The following is a 23,096-nucleotide window of genomic DNA, read 5'->3' as shown; positions in this document are numbered from 1 at the left end:
CACACCGAAAGGTACTCATTAAATTTAGAAAGTATAAGAGCTAAGTCATCAAACAAACAAAAACAAACAAAACAACAAGGTGGTGTCACAGAAGACATTGTCTGACAAAAGCTACGAAGATGTTATCATATCAGCTGTGGCTCCTTGGTTCTATGTTCATTCTTCCAGTACTGAGGGAAAAAAAAAATGCTAAGTGATAGGAGGGGAGAGGAAGATGAGGGCTGGGGAACCTGTGGTTTCTGCTCTACCTAATTATACTTCTCTCTACCTCTTGTCCATCATCTCCATTGTCAATGACACCTTTGCGTTATGGAAATTTTTGTATTATTTTTATAGTGTGATCTAAGTAAATAGTTAATTGAGCTCTACAGCAGTCCTTCAAATATAAAATGCGATTAGGAGTCTTGATTCTTCCAGCAATAGGGGAGCCGTTAAAAGAATTTTTTTTTCCCCAGGAGAATAGCATGTTCAAAGCTGTGCGTTAGGGAGATTAAGAAGGCAACATTGTGTGGGGTAGATTGAAAGGAATGGAAGAGTCTAATTGGGGAAGTTGGTGGGAGAACACCACATTGATTTAGATAAACTTGAGAGGTTTTGGTGGGTTGAATTAGGGTGGTGTCCAAGAGAAAGGAGAGGAGATAGATGCAGAAACTCAGTATATTTTAGATCTTGCATTCCATTCTACTTCATCTAAATTTGTTACTCAATTCCAGCTCTGCTTGAATAGTCAGGGCCACTTCCAAACAGATGCCAGAGATGCTTATCCAACCCCAGCCACATGGTCTGAAAGCTACACTCACAGCCACCCTTGCTGTCATGCAATGGACGTGAATGCCTTAACAGCTTTCTAGGCACCCATCTTCAGCACCTTTGCTATGCTCTCTGTCTGAAGTTCCTTCTCCACATTGCCAAGGCTTACTTGTACTTCAAGAACCTGCTTGAACACCATTTCCTCTGTGTACCCTTGCATAACACTTCTAGGTGGTACAGCTGACCATCCCCTCCTTTAGACTCTTCTGAACCTTATTTGAATCTGGATTTGCAACTTATCATACTGAATTGCACTTACATTTAAACTCTTTTCCAATGTTCACTGTGATGGTCCATAGTAGGTAGCTGGTAAACATTTGCCGAATGGTTAAATTCTGATAATCGAAGATTCCTGATTCCTATTCAGTTTTATTCGTCAGCACTGTCTCCTTCCTTCATAACACAGTTCTTACACTTCAATTCCTGCCTTAGCCCCCGTTTCTGAGTTTCTCTTGTGCTAACGGTTTAGCAATATAGTCCATATTTAAGGACTATTTGTCCGTGTTGTCTTACTGCCCCCTTCCCCTGCCATCGAGACTTGCCTGAAATCTCCCAGTGTCAGTCCTGCCATTTGTTGATAGAATAACTATGAATCACGTGATCAACCATGTGACAACTTCCAAGTGTCCCTTGATTTAGACACCTGGTGGCCCAACTTCTAGTTGCTGAGTCATGCCCCCGCCCCACACATACTTTTGCAGACTACCTGGTTTAGAGTTGGAGAACTCTGTACACTTGATCTCACATTTGTTCACCAGGCTGAACACCTGCCCTAACATGTGTTACTCTCCCCAACCACCAGCCAGTGGTCATGAGTGATGCCTAGTCTGATCTTCCTGCCCCTCTAGTATATAATTGGTGGTACCCTGCAGAATCTCAAGATACGACACAAATCCATTGCATTTGAAAACTGCTTGGACTTGGAGCAGAGGCAGACAAATGTGGGGCAGGCGTCAAAACCTCACTGAAGCTAACTGGGTGATTAAGAATGTGGACGTGGCATGAGGGAAAGAAAGCACATAAGAAGGAACAATTTTAGGAAGGGAGGTAATGAATTTAGCTTTTAAGAGGAGATGATGACTCTAATTTTGGATATACCCAGAGCTAATCTTCAAATATCTCATGAGGTATGACATGGCATCAACCAATCAGCATAGATGCCAGTGTTAGCCACATGGGTACCTACCAGCCTAGGAAATATTATGTGGGGTGGAGTGAGCAGGTGAACAACTTATTGGAGATTAGAGGAGTTGTAGGCTTGGGCCAGCAGGTTTATCCCAGATAAACTTCCTACCTGAATTTCAACCTTATTTTCCCTTCCCCTTCCTCTAAGGTTGGACTGTGCCTATATACCAGTGGGTGGTAGTCAGCCTATTCTCATCCTTGTATGAACCCCTAGGTAGTTTGTCTTAAAATTACCCCCAGGCTCCTAATTAAAGAACTCCATTGCACCCACCCTCATACCATTTCTCATGACTTTGTAAAAGCAGAGCCAGCCCTCCCCTTCAGCATGTGAAGACCTCTTTTATTCTTATAAACAAGAGAGGGCAGACTGCTATGGATTTATGCAAATTCAGTTTTTAACCTGCCAGCCAAAGAATAAAGCATAGAGATGAATTCTTAAGATGTTTTCCAGCTTTTGAATTTTGTGTTTCAGGGAAGATGTTTTTGATTTTTCCTTTTGGCAGATTTGATGTAGACATAAAGATGAAAAGTTAATTGTTAGCTCTGGACATTCAAAAAAGGTGAGGACTTTTACCACCCTGCCCAGAAAGGACAAACCTATTGTCTAAGGATTTAAGTCTGGATTAGTAGCTTCTGATTCAAATTGAAAATACAATTCATGTCAAATAGCCAAATTGGCTGCACTGGGGGTCACTCAGAGAGAGCAGAGAGTGAGCATAGCTAATGAGAACATCTCTAATAAGGGAGGAAAGAATGCTGGATTCTAGTCTAACTTCTGTTAGTGTCATGCTAGGAATTCCAGGGCATGAGACTTTGATTTTTTCTAAATTCTTGTAAAGAGAAATGTGCATTTGTTTCACCTTTTACCTTCCAGGTATGTAGGAAGTTTAGGTATCTAGAAGGCACTAACTTGTGTGTGTCTCCTGCACCTTAGGCTGGTTACAAGCTTTTGCCCTTTTATTTCAGCTGGTTTAATGGGCATAAGGGGCATTGATAGCAGGACTGTTTGTAATGCAAGGCAGTACTGGCCTATTCAGTGGAGACAGACTGCCGCTTGGGTCTTGACTCTGCTATGAGTTTTGCCAAGTGATGACATGTACACCCACTCAAACGTCTGCGAAATGTCTGCCTCTTGAGTGTTCCATTTGATCCATTCCCCACCCCACCCAGACACTCGTTTCCTCACTGACCTTGCTCTAGTCCCAGGAGTGAGCTTCTTGGCTTTGATCCTGTGCTGGCAGAATCAGCTACCTCTGCTGAATGCTCAAAAGGCCCCTTTTGGCAAGCATTTCTTTCCCAGATGAGTCGCACGGTGTTGGAGGTACATCACTTCTTAGTGAGTTTCTTAAGAATGCACTTTACCTGGCTTTGGGCCCAGGGTTATCTGGAAGGAATGATATGTTGGCTGACTACTACATTTGCAGAGGTAAGTTTATGGATTTCTCAGTGCTTTCAGGTGTATTCCTTACAGTTAAGATTGAGTTCATGAAAAAAAAACCCTCTATGTACTCTCTGCCTTTAACCAGGCCTAGATTTTTTCCTACCTTGGAATATAGAGCTTGACTTGATGTCATTACTTTCTGAACAACTGCATCCGGACAACCACCTTTCCCTGAAGAATTCCTGAATAGGTAGTCTAGATTTATTGATTTATTGATTGTGTTAATTTCTTCATCACCTATTCTCATGTGAATCCTTGGCGATCTGGTTTCCATTCCTAGTGAACAACTGACGTGACTTTTTTCTGTGCTTTTCTATCACTCCTTAATCACTTTCAGTTATTACCCCATTAAATCTCTAAGGGGCCTTTGGCTCTGTTGATTATCTTCTTTCCTTAAACATGTGTTCAAGGGTCTGACTGGAACACAGGATCTTTTCCTCACCTCTTCAACTCTTCCCTTTCTCCTTTGCTGGTTCCCTTTTCTCCTTTTAGTCATTGACTCAAGGCTTTGTTCTTATCATTGTGCCCATCCATTTTCAAAATTAATACTTTTATCAAATGGTAGTGACTCCCTCTTAATGTTTTAAACTCTAATTTCTCACATAAAATCTATTCCATACTTCTATCTACTTACTAGTCATTTCCATTTGGATATCCAATCTGCCATCCCAAATTCTCCATTCCAGGAAACAGACTGATTGTTTTAAGACTTGGATCTAATCACCTATTGGTGTGGACTCTGGGCAAGTTACTTTATATTCTCAGTTTCCTCAACTGGAGTATGGAATGATGATGGTGATAATGAAATCCCCTTCAATGGATTTAATGAGTAAAATATGGAAAAGTCTTACCACAGCAACCAGGTACCATAGTAAATGCTTTAAAAAAAGTTAGGTCAAAAAAAAAAAAAAAGTTAGGTCTACTACTAGTCATTATCTACAATACTGCCTTACCTTAGTTCTTACATTTAGTAATTCACTAAATTCTCTTCCGCCTTAATAATCTATTTTCTACCTTTGTTTCATTTCTACTATCCATTGAATGAATGTTCTCATAAATAGAATTTAAGAACCTCTTTGCTATGTATTTATCATTTATTAGGCTCCTTTCCAGTTCAAAAAGGTTTACGACTCTCAATGAATACCATTCAAGTTCTTCAACTACATATCCAAATTTCAGCACCCTGTTCCTGCTTTGCTAATGAGTTTTGTCTTCCATTCCAGATAAACCCACACCAGACAAGGCAGTCAACTTCCCTGTCCCTGAATATGCCATGCCATTTCTGCTAGCTGAGCATGTCCTTTAGATGGCAATACCTGCCTTGGGTGGAAGAGAGGTGATATGAGCCCCATGTATTTGCCATCTTTCATAACTTCTTAATAAATATATCTTAAATCAAATGATTTTGAAGGTAAGAGGAAAACCTTTTGAAAGTCTTGGCAACAGGATACAAAGTTCTAGGGGCCATTAGAAAGTGTGAAAAATAGAAGTACTTGGCTTATGTTATTGATTCTCTAAGTTAGACTATAATAAAAAGTATTGCTTAATTGACTGAGCACCTTACAGTTTGTCAGGTGTTGTACAGGAAGTAAGATCAGCTCTGTTTTCCTCTAGTTGCATCTAACTTCTCTTTCTAATGTCAAGACAAAGGACAGCACAGCACATTTTGACCTCTAGATCCTTTCTGTAAAGAGAAAATTGGGTTTCATATTATATCGCACAGGACCCACTGCCAAATCCAGCAAAATAGTATATGGGTGGTCATTATTAAACAGTATGTAATTATTGAGCTCCTAATATATTCAAGGTACTCTTTAGTGCTGTGAGGAATCCTCAAAGAAAAATAAAACATGTCACTTCACTGTACATGTTCTTGACTTGGCAGTATTTTCAGTACTTGAGTGTATTTGTTCAAATATTAGTTTTTATGGAAAAGTACATCTACAAAGTTAAAAATGTTAAATATCATTACAGGACTTATGGTAAAAAATAATAGTCTTCTGCTCCACCATTCTCTGAGTTTTGTTACCCAGCAGTAACCACATTCAGGTCTTACAGCTTTTTGTTGAGCTACTTAATTCAATATATATAGAGAATATTGCTTGATTTTTTTAGTTCTTACAAGTTGAAAATTTAACTCTCTTATTACCCCCAACCTCTGCTAATTCTCATCTTCTTCTTTTTAAGATAATTTTTGGCAAACTAAATATTGAGGGTTTTTATTATTACATTTATATAAACATTGTTCACCATTCACTAAACAGTGTATTATGGTCACACTTCCTTTCTCATACAACTTTTTTATTACAGTTAATAATTGCCTCATTTTGTCATTTAAAAAATTGTTGTTGTGCCTCTAATTAAAAAAAAAAAAAGCCATAAAATCCTTCCCAGTATGGTCAAACACATTAAATAATCTGGCAGTTTCATCCCTGACCACATCATTCCCAGGATCTCTCTCTTGGAATCCTCAATTTCATGTTCCTCTCTGGATTGGCTGTTCTTAGTTTCCTCAACAGTTATCATAATCGGAAGTCTCCTGTTCTTTGTCTTGGGTTGGTTCTCATGTTTTCCTCTTTCTTATTTTATTCTTCATTCTTTTTTTTTTTTTTTTTTTTTTTAAGCCATCCTTCACTAGCTTTCTGGGGAGGAGCTTATGAGAATACATTTTTGACTTGTCTTTTTCTAGCTTCAAACTTGAGTGATAGCTTGGCTGGGTATAGAACTTTAATTTGGAAGTCATTGTTTCACAGACAATTGAAAGCATGCTCCATTGTCTTCCATCTTTCAGTGTTGCTGCTGGTAAGTCTAACATTGTGCTCATGTCATTCCTCCAAGGTTATCACTTCTTGTCCTTTTTTCAACTTTGTGATTTCTTAACTTAAGTTTGTGTGATGCTTGGATATAATTTTATGGGTTCAATCTCTATTCTTACTTGGGAGTGTTCAGCATCATATTAGTTTTGAAACACTAAATTAATTATATATAAATTATTTTTGAGTTAATCATAGTGAAGTGTCCTGATATGACCATGCACTCATTGTTCAGTGACTATCAATCTCATATATTTGAAATTAATTGCCCCTTTCTTGATGCATCTTATTCTTTTTTTACATTACTTGTAGCTTAGAGACAATAAAACCATTTATACCACTTTAAGAATATGTCTGTCTCTATTGATGTTTGTAAACATTTTTATTGGGATATAACTTAAATTCTATAAAATTTACCTATTTAAGTGTACAATTCACTTTTTTTAGTATAATCACAGAATTGTATAACCAGCACTATAGTGTACAGTATAACCCGCCAAAAAACCCTCTATCCATTAGCAGGAAGTCCCCATTTTCCATTCCCTTCTGTCCCTGCAATCACTAATCTAATTTCCACTTGTGTAGATTTGTCTATTCTGGACATTTCATATAAATGCAATTAAATCATACAATTTGTGGTCTTTTATGATTGGTTTCTTTCACTCAGTGGGTTTTAAATATTTATCCACGTTGCAGTAGGTATTCATATTTCATCCCCTTTCTTGTCAAAATCTACTAAACATCGAGTTTTCTGAAACATTAAGGTTTCATCTTTGTATATATAACACCTAGCATAGCATCTGGGAGCTCTTAGTATCTAACATATTATTAATTAGATAGATGGCTAATGCTAAGTCCATTTTCAAATCTGTCCTCATAGTTCTGCTTTCAAAAAGTTTATTTCACCATGGTCCCCCTCCTCCCCAAAGTTTTTTATTTCAAAGAAGTTTGAAGAAGATTTAGATAGAAATTAAGAGATTCTAAATATATATTATTCTTAAATTCTCTTCACAGTGGGAATAGTATACTAGTCACAACTACCCTCCTTTCTATCAGAACTTCACTAGGGGTTTTTGGTCTGTAACTCAGGCATTTAATCAAGTTCATAGTCATGACCAAAACAAGATTGAAGCAAATAAGAATTTTTTGCTTGGTACTAGATTCTCTTTACTTTGCTGAAGGGGATGGCCTTGGTCATGAAATGATGTAATAATTGAGTTCTTGTGGAACTTTGCTCTGATTTAGCATCATACTTTTTTTTCCCTGACAGCACTATTTTCTCTTTTAATCTGTTTCCTTTTTTTTTTTTTTAAAGACTTTATTTATTTATTTGACAGACAGAACACAAGTAGGCAGAGAGGCAGGCAGAGGGGGAGGGAGAAACAGGTTCTCCGCTGAGCAGGGAGCCCAACGTGAGGCTCGATCCCAGTACCCTGGGAACATGACCTGAGCCAAAGGCTCAGGTTTAACTGACTGAGGCACCCAGGCGCCCCTAATCTGTTTCATTTCCAAGCCAAATAGAATTGGGTCAAGGCTGAGACACTAGGATTTCTTCTGGTGTTCTGTCAAGAACAGGTCAAATTGTGTGGGTTCATCTCCTATCTCCTTATCCAGGCAACATTGGGAGGCAAAGAATTTGCTAAGACTTCTCAACTGTACTTTCATTATTCCCCCCAAACACTGTACTCTCAAAAGAAAATACACATATATAATGATTTAGGAGGCCTTCCCACCTCAAAACCTAAGGATAATTTAAGAAGACCAGCTTGAAGAAATAGGGATGAATAAATGACTTCTCAAGCTTACCTTTCTGTGATTCTACAGTATTTTAAATCCTAACATAAAGAGGGGCATGTGGATAGCTCAGTTAGTTAAGCATCTGCCTTGAGCTCAGGTCATTATCCCAGGCTCCTGGGATTGAGCCCTGCATTGGGCTCCCTGCTCATCAGGGAGCCTGCTTCTCCCTCTGCCTGCTGCTCCCCTTGCTGGTACTCTCTCTCTTTCTCTCTCTGTCAAATAAATAAATCTTTAAAAAAAAAAACAAAAAACCCTGACATAATAATAGTAAAACACGTGGAAGGTAGTGGTAAGATGGGTATGACTGAGCAGATACCAAAAATTAAACTCACATCTATTTGCGGGTTATAGTTTTCATCTATGTTTATGACTTCAAAAACAAGGATCTAATTTTTTAAACTAGTTTAATGGCCTTGAATTGTTTTTGAACAGCTGGAAATCTTTTACAGTAACATCAAAGGTGATTACTCTTTCATGGCAAGAGATCAGGGGGTTTGTGTCTCTTGAACTGATGTTAACTGAAACATTTCTTTTCAGAACACACACACACACACACACACACACACAGAGTATTTTTTTTTTTTAAATAAGTCTTTTATTCTGAATTCAGGGGCTATGAAAAAGCCTTAAATGCCCTCTGTAGGGGAGCTCCAACCCAACAATGCAAACATCTGACTTTATTCTTATGTTTCTTCCTCAAAAAGATGAGAAGGACACAGGGGAAAGTTTGCCTATTTTTATCCATGAAACAAGGTCACTAAATATGTTATGTCAGTTAAATCAAATTGCTATCTTTAAAAAATGTTTCTATATAATATATTGGGCCTTCTTTTTGCTATAATTCAAGAGTGACATGGGCTGTGTAACTATTATTTTCCTAGATAGTTATTAGCATCTGAATTTTTGGTTGACATTTCTGAAATAAATATAGCTACTGGAGCACTAGCATTCTGATTTAAAAATCTGACTACATTAGAAGAAAATTAACCTTTTCAAAAAGCCACTGTTCTAAGGAATGATTTTAATCAAATGAGCTTTAAATGTTGTACCTGCATTTAGAATTTTTAGAGGGATTGCAACTCCCCAGTGATCTACTTTTTGAAGGAGAAAAAAAAAAATAAACTATGGAAAAAGTGACTATAAAAATTATAAAGAAGATCCTAAATGAAACCAATTTTTTAAACTGAAATGCTTTTTAAAGTAGTATCAGTTTCAGAAATCAAAGTAGAAACTATTATAAGTAGTTTTATTATGTTCAAAGAAAAATATCAGGTTGTATTAATATCCAGTAAACAGTATGTTTTCTGTTGAATCCTCAATGATATGTTTATTTATTCATTTATTTCATATTTGATAGGTACTTACACTATACAAAACACTGAGGGTGGGGTTAGGAAACTTTTGCAGAGAAGTCCCAGATCTATTGTACACAGCAGATTGTTAAGCTATGAAGCTCTTGATATACATAGTAAACATTTGAATGAAAAATCATAGTGCACATAATGTTTAGACTATAAACTCAAGTATACAAGACATATTTTTACTCTTAGTTTTCTTTCAGTTGGCTCGATTTGGTATCCGGGTCCTGATATCATCAGTGTCAGGAGATACTATGGAGTGTCTCACCTCAAGATTTCTTGGGTTTCCTTCTCACTCTGGGGTTAGGTGGAGGTGTTGGGGCTTGCTATAGGTTGAATTGTTTGCCCCTCAAAACTATGTTGAAATTCTAACCTGTAGTACCTCAGAATGTGACCTTACTTGAAAATAGGGTCATCATAGGCATAATTAGTTAATATGAAGTTATGCTGGAGTTATCTGGGCCCTTAATCCAAAATGACTGGTGTTCTTATAAGAAGAGAAAAGAAACATGCTGGCAGAAGACAGCCATGAGGTGATGGGGGCAGGGACTGGAGTGTTGCGTCTATAAATCACAGGTCAGCAAGGATTGCCAGTACCACCAGAAGCTGGAAGAGGCAGGGAATGATTCTCCCCTGTAGGTTTCAGAGGGAGCATGGTCCTACTGACATCTTGACTTTGGACTTCCAGCCTTCAGAACTGTGAGAAAATAAATGTCTTTCATTCTAAGTTGCCCGGTTATGTGGTAGTTTGCTAGGAAACAAGTACAGGTCCTGACACTGTGCAAGGTGTCAGGGTGGGTGGCAGGGCATCTGGTCTCTGGTCTTCTGGACACATAAAATGAGCAGGCTTGACTCCCCAGGCCTGGCAGTCTCTGCTGTTTGAATAGCATGCTTGGGACTCGGGTACTTGTTAGGAGGCAGGAACCTCTGAATCCTTTGCCTGGTATATCAAATGGCCAAGGTTAAGGCTCTGACAGACCCTGGGGCACTGCCTTCCCCATTTCCTCTCCTGGCTCTGGGAGAATTTTACTATTTTGGCAGGTAGCCTCTTTTTCCTGCCAACGTTGCCAGACTGCTCTGTTTCTTCTTCCGAAACTTGTGTTCCTGCCCTCTCTCAAGTCTTGCAAATTCTCTTAAGGGATTAGACCTTTGGAAATCCTCAGGGAGAGGGTCTTCCTCTGTCTTCACCCCACTCCACCTCTCTTCAGGCAATGAAACCACAAACAGTGGAGGAGAGCCCGATACAGGTAGACTGCAGAAGGAAAAAGTGGAAAATATAAGTAGGAAATGTCTATAATATAATCTACCAAACTATTATTCATTCACAAAATTATTGACAAAGCTATGTTAAATTAGCCAATGGGTTTTTAAACTACTTGCCTAGACTCCTTACGTCTCGACAGTAAATTAAATTCGGCAGATTGGGGCTAAACAAGGAGAGCAAGAGAATGTTCTCCAGCAATATTTCCATGCTGGAGAACTATTAATGGGTCTCTCCAAGGTTCCATTTTAGGAAATTTTTGCGTGAATAATTGACTGATTCAACCATATACATTACTGATCACCATGTGACATGTATATTGATTTTTCAGACCGGCAAAGTAGCCAGACACAACAAATTAAGAGCCACTTATCTTGGCTTCTTTAAGTTAGTGATTCCAAACCTGTCTCAGAATCACTGAGGCTCTTTCTAAAAATGTATGCCCAGACTTCAATCCTGGACATTATCGTCTGGAGTAAGCTCAGGGAATCTGTGGTTTTTAAGTCCCTGGGTGATTTTGGCCAATCTGGGGGAAGCAGTGATCAAAAAGATGAGATTAATTTAATAACTTGCTCAATGATTATTCATATATGTATAGTCCAAATGAACACATATATTTAGTGTTTGGGGATACTGTCTTCTATCATCTGCATAACCTTTGCCTTAGCAGAATCAGTTTGATAGGTTATTTTTTTTTTTTCCATTAGATAGAAACAAGTTTGATAGGTTATACTTACCTATCTTTTTGAAATCCACAATTGGTATTTAAAAGGAATTCATTAACTTCCTGGACATACATCTTTCCTGAAGTCCCATCAGGCTGGTAGGAAGATTTCTTGCCATTTGATAGAAGGAGGAACTGAATCTATTTCTAAGTGACGCAAAAGCTCATCAGTTACCAGGATATTCCCAAATATCCTTTAGCAGAATAAGCTCAGATGTATCCTTCTGCATTACCCCAGGCCTTAGAATGCTTATTTAGACCTCAGTTATATTATGTAGTCCTCTTAATTTAACACTATTAGCATTTTTGAAGTTAATCGTCAAAATATTCTAAATTAATTATATTGTTTGACTGCTAATAAAAAATGACTCATTTTCAATGGAAGGCTGTCTTTAAAATATCTGCTCCAATACAAAACTCTCACCTGCTTCAGCAAGTAGTGTAGGTGTCCATGTGAATATGTGTGTGTGTAGTAAGGTGTGCCTAGCACACTCCTTTTCCCATTCTTGGCTAAGACATGCCAATCAGGAACAATAACACAACAATGCAACGACCAAACTAGACAAGACCAGGTGAATTGCTTAACTAAATATGTCCTGTAAATTTAGAACAAAAGGAGTTGATCTGGTAGATTTAGAAAGACATAACAAATTCTATTCCAATGCTAAAATTCACTGGATAATGCTGTTAAGGTGAAAATATACATATGGAGAAGCACTTAACAAAAAGACACTGTCTAGCTAATTGTTGAACAAGAGTCTTTGTTTTTTAAGGACTTGATCCAGAGCCCAGCCCAGAAAGCCCAAGTGCTGGGGGAACAGGCTTCCAGGAAAGCAGGAAAGGAATGCTAACCACCCTAACCTACTGGAGCTTATCACTCCTCTAGAAGTTGTGGAATTTAGAATTGTTTGTGTAAGAAGTAATAAAGGCCTGGCAGGCTGGTACCTGTTCAGCTGCTGACAGGTGTTGCCCGAGCAGCTCTCGGATTGGCTCTGTGTTCCTTCCTGTGGGGGCCAGAGTATTTACATAGCTCTCATGCTGGCCAAACAAGGTCTGAAAAAAAAAAAATCAACGCTGACCTCAGTGTCACATCCTTCTCTCTCCACTCCTGGTCAAGGGGGGTGCAACTTGTATTTGGAGGGAGAGTCTGGCTTTGGGAAGACGTCAGCTTGATGCATAGAATGACTTTGCTTGTCTTTCCTCCTAGGGTGGTTTTTCTACATAGGATTTCAGGTTAAATAGTTGCTTTCCTTTGGTTTCTGTTCCGATTTTCACCTAAAGCTGTGTCTTCTGTTCTTCACTGGTACTCAGACACTCAGCATCTGGGTTACTCTGATGTGATTCGGGTGTTACTACAGAGCATCGCCATGGAGGACTGAGTAGGGGCAAAATGCCCCAAAAAGTATTTCTGGGAAACTTGCTTAAGATGGATATTTATCAGAAGTGCTGCTCTTCTCCGCATGAAGACTTTAGGGAGTTTTGGATTCTCTCTTGGTTTGGACTTTATTTAAATGTTTCCATTCAGTTTATTAGGCTCTAGTAGTAGGTTTATGCTAAAATAATTTGCTAAATCAAATGAAAGCAGCAATAACTTACTCAGTAACAAGATTAATATATCTTCAGCAGATCAGGGTCACTCTTTATGGATCTTTCCTTTTCATTTGTAAATAGAAGGCTGATAGAAAGTGTAAGGCAGGATGACAGCACTCTGTCAGTGGTACCCTGACAACCCTAGGATATACCACTTCTACAGTTGTCTCTGAGTAATGACAAAGTGACTCACCTTGCTACTTGGGAAATTTAATCTCACAGGAGTTTTCCAGAATTAGATTCATACATGGGGGAAAAAATTCCTATGCACATCAGAGAAGCTGGTCACCATTAAAATACAGTCTTGGAAGGTTATTTTCTCACATTAGAGCTGAAAGTTTCATGTGATCCTCAACTTTAACACATTTCACAGTTCATTAAATGCTACCTCCATGTGTTACTCATGCCAGAAACCTGGGAATTGTCTTCGACAGCTCTGTTTCTTGGCTGTAGTCAACCCATTACCAAATGTGGCTGTGTCAACCTCCAAAGTACATTTGAATCTGTCAACTCTTATCTCCATTGCTACCATCTTCTGCTTAGACATAATCCTGACTGGTTTTCCTGCTTTTACACTTATCCCTTCCAATCAGTTCTGTGTAAAGCAACCAACGTGATCATCCCTGTGGGAATTTTCATTTTCATCAATGCTGCAGAGGCACATAGTTTTGTGTGCATATGCATAGAATGATGATGGTCATAATTCTGAAATTCTTATAATAATTATGCAGAAATAACAAGGACCTGCCTCCTCTTCCTCTTCCCTTCTCAGTCCCCAACAGTAACCACTGGTACCCCTTGTAGTTGTTGAGTATTTACATTATATTTCTAAATTACATGGTTTATACTGCTTTTACTTGATTTTTCTGTTTTACTGATACAGACAGATACTGCATTTGATCTTAGCCAAAAGGTCAAGAAATCATGATCTTTCTGTTTCAGAAAAATCACCAACTTGAATTCCTGTTTACTTATGAAATGAAGAGAATTTATGCTGTCCTCAATGCTCTAAACACCCTTTGCTCTTTTCTCAGCCCCAGACCATCTTCCCAATGGAATCATATCGTAATTTTGAGTGAGATCAAAATTCAGGGTGTGTATTACCCTGAGTATGATTTTTAGTCTTAGCTGAGTCATGTGATAGACTATGATTATATTTTCTTTCCTGTTTGAATAGTTTTCCCTGTTAATAATTGCCGGGTCTCTGTTTGGTTAGCTATCTATACGCATATCACTAATCCATTCTTAATTTTTCACAAGAACTGGGAGCTTTAGTACTAATATATGTTCATGTTCCTATACAGTTTGGTGACTCCTGTCTGCTACACAGAGGCCAGGAGTTTTATTTTGCCATTAGTCTGAGGATTTCTATTACTTCTCTTTTATATTGGAATCCATCTCTTAGATCCACTGAGTGAAGGGATTTTTTTCTAGTCTCATACTTGACTTAGAGAATTAATTCTGGGTTGGAAAGCATTCTTATTCAAAAATTTGAATTACTCCGTTGTTTTCTAGCTTCTAGAATTAATATTGAGTAATCCAATGGCATTCTGGTTGTGGATCCTTTTTATGCGACTTTCCCTCTATTTTATTTCACGAGTCCCTTTTAAGACCAATGTGCCATGATGTGGGTTTCTTTTTGCTCTCTGCATTGGTTTTGTTTCCTCTTTGTTCTTCTTTTTACTATTTCTGTATTTTGGTTTCTGATTCTCCCATTAGAGATTTTCCTCAACTGTCTGGTGATTTCTGGCTTTCCATTCATATTTAAGCTAGCTGCTGGGAAGATTTGTCAACTGTAAGACTTTACTCCAGAGCAGTGGGTTTGGCAAACTGAGACCCATGAGTCAAATCTGATCTACTGCTTGTTTTTATATGGTGCTAACAATGGTTTTTACAGTACTAAATGTTGAAGAAAATAATGAGAACAATAATATTTTGTGACACATGAAACTTCTTCACATTTTAACTCTAATTAGCTTACTATAGAGAACTGAGTGAACCCAGAAGCTGGAATTCCTGTAGAGAAAAAAACAATCTCACAACCCCCTCCAAGGGCTTATGTTCCTCATTAAGAGCATTTCTGACCATCCCAACTAGTTGAGAGCCCTAGCACCAATACAACCCAGACAGTTCAGGCATTGTCCCCTCAAGCCTGCCTCTACCTGAATGTTTTGAAAAGACAATGCTGACAGGGCTGCTCTGGAAAGGACACTATGCCCAGAGAGTAATTGTTGTGTACCAAGATTTGCAAGTCCCAGATGGGTCTTGTGGGACATTCCACATCAGAGGGACAGGACAGGGGGCTAAAACATGGCCTCCAGGAACATATGCATACCCAGCATCTGAGGTTACTTGTATTATCAAGGTAAATGGAATCTTTCACATACGCTGTTCAGTTCACACGACTCTACTACTCAAACATTTCCATGGTTTCCCATCACATTTAGTATCAACCCTAAGTTCCTGACCATGGCCTAGAAGGTCCTGCATGCTCTGGCCTCTTCTCTCTCTCTCTGACATCCTCTGCTGCTGGTTTACCCTTTTTGCTTCACATTACCCACACCAGCCTCCTCGCTGGTCCTTGACCATGCTGAGTTAGTTTCTTTTTTTTTTTTTTTTTTAATTTATTTATTGGACAGAGAGAGATCACAAGTAGGTAGAGAGGCAGGCAGAGAGAGAGGAGGAAGCAGGCTCCCTGCGGAGCAGAGAGCCCAATGCGGGGCTCGATCCTAGGACCCCGGGATCATGACCTGAGCCAAAGGCAGAGGCTTTAACCCACTGAGCCACCCAGGCGCCCCAACTGAGTTAGTTTCTTTATGAGCCTTTTCATTTGCTCTTCACCCTGCCTGGTACGGTTTCCCCAGATTTTCAGATGTTTTGTCTGTTTCATCTCAGACCCACTCCCCAACTTTACCTATCTTTGTGCTGTGATATTGGTCCTTACAAATCGCATCTCCCAGCCTCCCTTGGCAATTGGTTTCCTGTTAAGTTTGGTGAGTGAGAGGCCATCTTTGGTGGTTTTGGGAGTAGGGAGGAGAAAAGATGGAGTGGAAGAATCCAGGAGATTTCTTCCCTTTTCTCTATTTTGTGTAATATCTCCAGCAATCACTGCATCTTTTCCATGGTTCCATCATTTGCAAAATGGTCTTGGCCTCCGGGCTTTTTTTCCTTTCTTCTTCAGTTTAGCGGTCAATTGCAAATCTCTGGGTTGTCGCATTGTCACCTGTTTGCTCTTTAAGCGTTCGAACATCATCATAACTGATTCTCCATATTAAATCTAGACTGCTGTGTATCAGACTACTTCTGTCCTGCTTGGATCCTGCCTGATACATCTTGCTCTATGTTTTCCATAGCACTTTATTACTACCTCTTGTTATATCACTATTGGTTTACTTGTTCATTTTCTGTCTCCCCTATTGGAATGTAACTTCCATGAAGCCCATGTTATTGAAGACTCCAGAGCAAGCATCTGAACCTGGTGAGGAATAGAGGGCCATGAATTTCCACTTCCTGATGATTTACCAGCAAGCTGGAAATAAGGGCCAGCTGTGTGATTTTTTTCCTTTTCTTTTTCTTTCTTTCTTTCTCTCTCTCTCTCTCTCTCTCTTTTTTTTTCTGGAGAGCAGTAGGAAAGGAAGCTGGCACATTTGGTAAGATGAAGCCTGAGTCAAGTTCTACGCAAAAAGTTAAGTGTCCAAACTTAGCTTTAGCTACAGTTCTTTATTACATTTCCAGTTTTGGGGAAGATGTTCGAGTTTGGGCTCCAGGAGCCCACTGAGAGTAATGGGAAATGACTCTGTGTAGGAAGAGATGAAACTATGGTAAATTTTTGAGCACATTAAGGGAAGGGACATATGGACTGGTAGCGGGGGCGGGGGGAAGGATACAGGGTTTTCTATGAGGCAAAGCAGGTAGGAACTCATGTATTAAAATAATAATAGTTAATTCTGGATGTGTGACACACTGTTCTGTGTCCTGTCCTAAGTGTTTTGCATTATTAATGCTAATATGGATATATGTAACTAACAATGTATAAAACTGTATTAAGCCATGTATTTGAAAATACCAAAACTAACCACATCCTCTATGTTTAAATGAGCAGCCATTTACCCTGTTCTTGAATTACTGATTTACTTTTAAAAGAACACATCAGGTATATAAGTGAATGAACCTGTAAATATCAATCCCAGAAACATACCAACATATAGGAGGAGTAAGTGTAACTGTTTTGCTAAACACAGAAGTAACAGGTGGGAAAGAAGGATGACTACTTATCTCCTCACAGAGAGCTCTGTCCATGGAATGTGTGGGTGTCTTCTACTTCATACCATTTTTAGCAGCCACTTTCATTTCCAAGGGTTATTTAGAAGTATGGGTTTTAATTTTCAAGTAGGTAGAATTGCTTGGTTATTTTTTATTATTTATTCTCATTCTATTGGATTATGATTGTGGCCTGAAAAGTCTCTAAAATTTTTTGCTAAGGACATCTTTTTGTGGCCATTGCATAACTGATTTTGTAAATACATCATGGACACATAGGAAAGAAAATGAAGATCATCTATTTGAAATGTCTCTATTTACATTATCATGAGTTGTTTATTGTATTATTTTACTTTTTTCTTACTTATTTTGTCTTATTCTTACTTTTTAGCCTACTTCTGAAAGAGATATTTTAAAATCTCCTACTATATTTTATTTATGTTTGCATTTCTAAAGATGTTTCTTGTTTATATGCTGTTTTGTGCATCTAGATCTATGAATGTTTTCTTTTTTGAAAGATAAGGCTTTTATAACTTGATGCTTTTATCATCATATTTTCTCTTTATCCTGTTTAGTGCTTGGAACCTTAAATTAAACTTATATAATATTAATGTTTCCTCTGCTATTTATTTTTGCTCTTGAATGCCTAGTATTATTTTGCCCTCCCTTTTGTTTTTAGCCTTTTAGAAAAAAAAATCCACTGTTGAAATGATTTTCTTACAAACCTTATGTAGCCCAGGCTTAAAAAAATTTTTTTAATACTAAAGTAACCTGTCTTTAAATGGGAAAATTCAATCTGGTCACATTCAGGGTTACAATTGATATACTTGGTTTTACAGACCTATTTTAATCAATATTTACATCTTAATATGTTAGCCCTTATTTTTTCTTATTTTTATGTTTGATCAAGTTACTTTGCATTCTTTAATTTCCCCTGTCAGTTTGGAGGTTCTCTTGAATATTTCTATTCTGCTATTGGTATATTTCCCTTTTTTTACTTTTTTGGTCAAACACATATTTATCTATTGGATTGACCCCAACTTTTGAACTCCACAAAACCTCAAGGCCCACAAGTGAATGATGTGCCTCGAGAGGCATTATTTTCCTTCCCTCTAATAAGGTTCCAGGAGCTTAAGCTATTAATAGAAAAAGGTAGGTGCATTCTAACTGTAGGGTTTGTGAAGAAACCAAGACCAGGAAAACACAAATGAGATAGTGCCCTCATTGGGTAGCCATATAGGACCAACCAGGCAAGCCACACAAGTCTGAAGATGGGATGAGGAATCATCTGGTACAAATGCAGTAGCGGATCAGCACCTGGGCCTTTCATCTGATTTGACGGAACTGCCCTACCTAGGTCTTCTGGGGTATGCCTTAGAAGAAACATCTGGTTCCAAACGACCAGGCAGTCAGAGGAATGCTGACAAGTAAGAGGCTGGGAAATATAAATTGGTCAATCTCTCCATGGTGGGAATCCTAATGATCAGTAGGAAGAAGAATGATCAAAATTTTATATGAATGTGGAACAGCAATTAAACCTGTAACAGTAAACTGTAAAGAACAGTAATGAACTCACATGTATGACTCCAACATTGCAATAGTATTCATGAAAATATGACTACACTGTTCATTGGGGAATCCAGTTCTCTTTTTATGAGGCAGCACTGTGTTTCTTGAAAGTCTCTCAGACCAGCTTCCCCAGGCGTCTGTGACTTTGAAATTCTGCTCTTCAAGATCATCCCTTTCTTCTAATGGACAGAATATAAAGTTGGGCCTGAAAAGAGGCAACAGAACCCACCTCTTTGGCTTGTTTCCTCCTTATTCTACTCTTCTTTCTTATTCTATGTTTTTGAGTTAATCCTGGAAAGACAACTGCCCCTGCTTTCTCCAACATATTTAAATTTGGAACTTGATTCAAAGTTTTGTTCAAGATGTGTCTTCTCCAAAAGAATTCCATGACTAATCTCAGTCCATTTTACAATTTAGGCTTGTGTCCCCCCCCAACTCTAAATATTTATGTACTTTTTTTTTCTTTTTCCATTAGTATGAGAACCTCTTTAAGATCATAAAATGTGTCTTTTGCTTGGTTTTCTCCTTCTTTACACTAGGATAGTTCCATGTGGGCCTTAAATACTTAAAAAAATTGTTTAATTGATGTTTGCACTGAAAGTATAGAAGTACCCAAATATAAAAATGGAGGGATGAATTTTTAAGACAGCAGTATAATAGCATTGCAAATGATTTTAGAAAGAGCTATTGAAATATCAATGGATATGAAAAACTATTTTTAGAACTGTAAGAATCAGTGAAGCAGAATTCTAGCATTAAATAGTGTTATTGAAAATGATGAAAGAACCAACAATGCAATAAAAATGGATGAAAGATATAAATACATTCTGAGAAATACAAAAGCCTCTTGTTAAACACATGAAGAGATACTCAACCTCACTCATAGCAAGAGAAATTCATCTTAAACTGATACGAACTTATGATTCTTGCCAAGACAGAGTAAGAGGAATCAGATTTAATCTTCTGCCTTAATAAAATAGAAAACTAGACAAAACATATGAGACAAGTTTTCTGATATTAGGCAATAAGCAATCTAGGCCTGTGATCCCTGAGAAAAGAATAAAACAACAGCAAACAAACGACAAAAAAGAAAGACCTATACAGTAGTCCCCCCCCCCCGCCCCCCATCAGTGATTTTGCTTTCTGTAGTTTTAGTTACCATGGTCAACTGTGTTTGTTAGTAGCTTCACACTACATCACAGGGCCTGCGTCATTCACCTCACTTCATCTCATCACATAGGCATTTTATCATCTCACATCATCACAGGAAAAGGAAGGCAAGTACAGGATAATAAGATATTTTGAAAGAGAGAGAAAGAGTCCACATTCACATAACTTTTATTACAGTATATTGCTATAATTTTTCATTTTATTATGAGGTATTATTGTTAATCCAGTCCTGTGCCTCATTTACAAATTAAAGTTTATTGTAGGTATGAATGTATAGGAAAAAATATGTGTGTGTATGTGTGTGTGTGTGTGTACGTACACACACATACACATAGATGTGTGTGTATGTACACACACACATATACATATGCATGTAGGGTTTGGTACTATCCATGGTTTCAAGCATTCACTGATATGTCTTGGAATGTATTCCCCACAATAAAATAAAACTACTGTAATTACTCTAGCTTGCTGTGTCTGGACAGTTTCCAGACTTCAGTGCAGAAAGAGGGAACTCAACAGAATAGGGTTTCTGGCTGAGAAGAGGACAAAGATTAGAGTTCAGGGAATCCAAAGGCTAGAAATTGTGGCGCAGATACTGGAAAAGAGGAACTGGCTCAGGGAAGCAGGGATCTGCAGTGGTGGGTCCCTTGAGTGTTTTACTGATTACTAATGGATACATGTATGGGAAGAAACCACCTGCAGCTGGGTTAAAATCTACTGAATGTCAGTAGGCAGATAAATTCCAGAACCTCACATAAGGCTGAAAATAGTCTGTGTTCATGCCTTCCAGGGTTGAAAGACCTAATACTTAGGCATTGACTAGAATCTAAATAGAGATAAATTAGTCCTAGACTAAAGTCGGATCTAGACCTATCCTAACAAAGTTTAAAAGCAAGGCTTGAAATAATGCAAGTGATTTCAAATTACCTAATTACACATAAAAACAAAACACAATATTATTTAAAGGAATACAAGAAATCCAGCAACAAACAACATAAAATCATAATGTCCAGAAAAACTACCAGGCATGCAAATATGCAGACAATATAATCCATAACTTGGGAAAAAAATCAATACAAATACACAGATAGAAATGGTGAAACTAGCAGACAAGAATGTTAAAACAGCTATTATAAATATGCTTCATGTGTTTGTGAAAATGGGGACAGTTTGAGAAGAAAAATGGGAGACAAAAAATAAATAAATTGCACTTACATGAATTATGTTTTATAGTTTCCAAATAAATGAAAATTCAATAACTGAAATGAAGAACATACTGGGTGAGGTTAATATCAAATTAATAATTATAGAATAAGTGATTCATGAGCTTGAAGACATAACAATAGAAACTATCTGAAATGAAGAGTGTTGGGGAAAAAATGAAAAAAATAACTGGGGAGCAGTAATAGGTTAAGCAGCCTAAAACACGTTTAATTAGAGTCCCATAAAAAAGAGTGGGATAGGGGCGCCTGGGTGGCTCAGTGGTTTAAGCCTCTGCCTTCGGCTCAGGTCATGATCTCAGGATCCTGGGATCAAGCCCCGCGTCAGGCTCTCTGCTCAGCGCTCTCTCTCTCTCTCTGCCTGCCTCTCTGCCTACTTGTGATCTGTCTGTCAAATAAATAAATAAAATCCTAAAAAAAAAAAAAAAAAGAATGGGATAGAAAAAATATTTAAAGAAATACTGATCAAGAACTTTCTAAATTTGGTGAAATTTCACTCAAATCCAAGAAACTCAATGAGTCCAACAGATTTTACATACAGATAACCAGGACAAAGCACACCATAATCAAATTGTTGAAAAACACTAACAAAGAAAAGAATTTAAAAGCAGACAGAGAATACAGACATATTATGCAGAGCAACAAAGATAGGAATGATAGAAGAATGCTTATCAGATGTTATGCAAGCCAGAAGATAACACAGAGAAATCTTTAAAGCACTCAAAGGAAAGAAGTCTGTCAACCTAGAATTCTCTAACTAGTCAGAATGAAAAATAAAAAAATAAAAAAGACATTCAGATATATAAAAGCTGAAGGAATTCATTATCAGTATATCTGTACCTCAAGAAATATTTTTAAAAATTCTCAGGAAGAAGGAAAAGAATACCAGAGGGAAATTTGGATCCATGCAAAGGAATTACGAACATTAGAAATGAAAAATATATGGGTAATATAACAGGCATATTTTTCTTACCTTAAAGATCTATTTAAAAACCAATTATCTGGCATGCCTGGGTGGCTCAGTCAGTTAAGCAGCCAACTCTTGATTTCAGCTCAGGTCATGGTTTCAGGGTCCTGGGATGGAATCCTGCATCTGACTCTGCATTGGGGTGGGGCGGGGGAGGGAATGTCTGCCTCAGGATTTTCTCTCTTCCTCGGCCCCTCCCTCTGCTCCCTGTTCTCTCTGAAATAAATAAACATTTAAAACAAACAAGCCCAAAACAAATGATCTGTTTAAAGCAAAAATACCAACAATGTATTAGGGAGGTTATAGCATATAAGGTAGTAAAAAGCACAAAGGATAACACCAAGGACAAGAAGGAGGAAATGGAAGTGTACTGTTGCAAGGTTCTTACCCTTATACCTGTAAAGGGTATAATACTATTTGAAAGCAGACAGTGTTAAGTTAAAGATGTAAATTGCAAACCCCAAGGTAACCACTGAAATAAACAAAGATAGATAGCTAAGCATCGATAGCAGAAATAAAATGGGAACATAAAAAAACACTCAGTTAACCTAAAAGAAGATAGGAAATGAGGGAAAGAAATGAACAATGAATGGAACAAAAAGAAACAAATAGAAAGATAGTAGATTTGAGGCGCCTGGGTGGCTCAGTGGGTTAAAGCCTCTGCCTTTGGCTCAGGTCATGATCCCGGGGTCCTGGGATCGAGCCCCGCATCCAGCTCTCTGCTCAGCAGGAAGCCTGCTTCCTCCACTCTCTCTCTCTCTGCCTGCCTCTCTGCCTACTTGTGATCTCTGTCAAATAAATAAATAAAATCTAAAAAAAAAAAAAAGAAAGATAGTAGATGTAAACTCAACTGCATTGTTAATCACATTACATATATAAATAGTCTAAATATCCCAATTGAAATGCAAAGATTGTGAGATTGGATAAA

This window comes from Martes martes, assembly GCF_963455335.1.
Source record: "Martes martes genome assembly, chromosome: 3".
Taxonomy (NCBI): domain Eukaryota; kingdom Metazoa; phylum Chordata; class Mammalia; order Carnivora; family Mustelidae; genus Martes; species Martes martes.
This window is presented reverse-complemented; position numbering follows the sequence as displayed.